Below are 2768 nucleotides of genomic sequence, written 5' to 3'. Positions count from 1 at the left end.
GACATTCACCCCCTCCCCCCCCCCCCTTTTTTTTTTTTTTAAATTAATCACAGAAAATTAAGGGCTCAGATAGACGCATCGAATGTTCAAAAGACAAAATACACATGTAACTTAGTATGTCCACAAGAATATGTGAATGTCACAAGTACTTTGTAACTTTTTATTTTATTTTATTTTGCCCAACAAGGAAATATCCTATTTTATCACAAGTAGTGGTGTCAAATAGATGTGTATGGTTGAAATTAAGGATACTAAAATGAGTTGAAATAAAAATTGGGTTAGGTCTTCACATGTCCAAATTTATTTTGGGCTATGGATTGAGTTCAAATGGACTTAAAAACGGGTTGAGGTTTAAACCTCCCAATTTGATCTGATTAATTTCAATAATTTTAACATAATGATATTAACTTTTATAATTACAATTCGAATTTCACCTCAACTTTTTTTTTAAAAAAAAGGTAACAAATTGATAGATAAATACTAAAAATGTTAAATAGATAATAATTCATAGTTTAGTATAGGAATATATCATAGTAAAGAGTTATAAAGCAGACTGAAATTGAAAATTGAATTGGACTCAATTGAAAATTCTCTTAAAATAGGTTAGGTTTGAATGAGTTAAAATTGAACTCAATTCAAAATATCTTGAGGTTAATCCTTAAAACTATGGACGGTTTAGGTGAGTTAGCTATGTTTGACTTCATTTTTGATACCTCTAATCACAAGTACTTTGTAAATGAGTATTGCTCTCTCCATAAGGGAGTAATGGAGTCATATGTACTCTTTCATCCTTAATAAAAAAAAATCTTGGCTTTTAGTTATTTCGTGTACGAAGTAGTCTTTGTTAGGAAACATTTTATCCTCTAATGTGAGGCTTTCCAATCCAAATATGAATTTAGTGTGACTCTAATGTGGGTACCGAACACTGACTGAATTTTTTTTATATATACTCTTTAGTTTCTTTTTTATTAAGGATTCACATCAAATATCTAAAAAAAGATAATTGTTTACATCCTTACTTTATTCAAAATTAGGCAAAATATCGCGAGACTCAAAAAACAAATAAATCCTTACTTTATTCAAATTAGGAGAAAAGTCGCGAGACTCAAGAAATAAACAATTAATTCAATTTTAAAAGAATTTTAAGGAAAAAAGTTTAAAGGAGTCACCGCCTAATTTTAGGAAAACTATGAAACTAATAAAAAAATGTTTATGAAACAATTAGATTCTAGGTAAGGGGTTCAAATTATTCCGAAGGAAAGGTGTTAGACATCTTTCGAAATGTACAACTATGAATCCCGACTGAATTTATTTTTTTTAATTGAGGAAGAGATAAAACAATATACAAGCAAATAAACATATGATATACACAAGTGATAAACAGAACGAAAAACGACCTAATGTTTTCCTAACATCAATGATATAAACAATAATGAATATAAAATACATTTGAACTCCATTGGAGTACCTTCAATGGGAAGCGACTCTGGGGTAACTGTAAAGACACTTAGTCAAACTATTAGTAATAAATAAATATAAAAATGAATAAATTAAATAATAACATAATAATAAAAATCATTGTTATTAACATGGAAGTCCTTGAAAATCGACCATAATTTCTTTATCGTCCAATTTTAACAAACAAAAATATATGAAGTTAAACTAAATATCTGTCTTTTATCCGAAATCGACAAATATATTTTTTCATTCGCCAATTTTAACAAATCAAGAAAAAAAGTATGTGAAATTAATCCTTACATAACAAGTAAACATAGCATGACACTAGTAATAAATAATAAGTCAAATACATAAACAAATCCCTTAACTTGTTCGATTGTTTCTCTCAGGTACCTCAACTATGATATTTCCCTATTGAATCATAGAATCACTCATGATGTGTTTCTTTTAAACACTGTTGGTTGATGTGGAATCAGATTTTGTGAGAAGTATTAATTGATGATACATATGTTGTTCCAGAACTCGTTAGTCCAATTGATAGTGAAACTTGTTAGAGAATAATTGTGTTTTACTTCAAGTCGTTTAAACAAATTAGAGAATTGAAGCCATTTACAATATATATACCGATCAAATCAACTAACAACGTTTAAAAGAAACAAATTATGAGCGATTCAATGATTTAATAGGAAAATGACATAGTTGAGGTACCTGAAGGGAAAAATCCAACAAGTTTAAGGATCTGTTTATGAGTTTGCCTAAATAATAAGAACAAAGCTAACAGTGAGTGTGCTGCATCAAGATGAGCATCAAAAGTAAGTTCCTCCTTAAATGCTATAGAATGAGGAAGCAATGTTACTGAAAAGATCAAGAAGACATTGGCTCTACTTGAGCAATCTGGTCCAAGAACTCTACCATAATAAAGAACTATGATTCAACTAATGAATAATCCTTGCATACATCACATAACGTGATTCTTTTAAAGATTAACTTATGTGACAATCCATACTACACTCCTACATCTCCAAGATCATGCAAACCATGGTGACTGATGCTTCCTCGACTGAAGAGCAACTTGCGAATCTGACGAAGTTGATTGAAGTATTGACAAAGCATGTACAACACCAAGAGTCCCGAATTGATAAGTTGATGGATAGGATGGAAGGACTTTTAGATGGAGAAGTGAGGCATGTGCCTGGCAAGGGTGTTGAAGTTCAAGAAATCAAAGATCCTGCGAAAAGATCTCCTTCTGTTAAAGAGATGTCATTTTCTTCTAAAGGAATAATCCAACTCGTGTTTAAATAATTGTGCTT

This window comes from Solanum pennellii, chromosome 2 (genome assembly GCF_001406875.1).
Source record: "Solanum pennellii chromosome 2, SPENNV200".
Classification (NCBI taxonomy): domain Eukaryota; kingdom Viridiplantae; phylum Streptophyta; class Magnoliopsida; order Solanales; family Solanaceae; genus Solanum; species Solanum pennellii.
The sequence above is the reverse complement of the archived record's forward strand: the minus strand, read 5'-3'. Positions refer to the sequence as shown.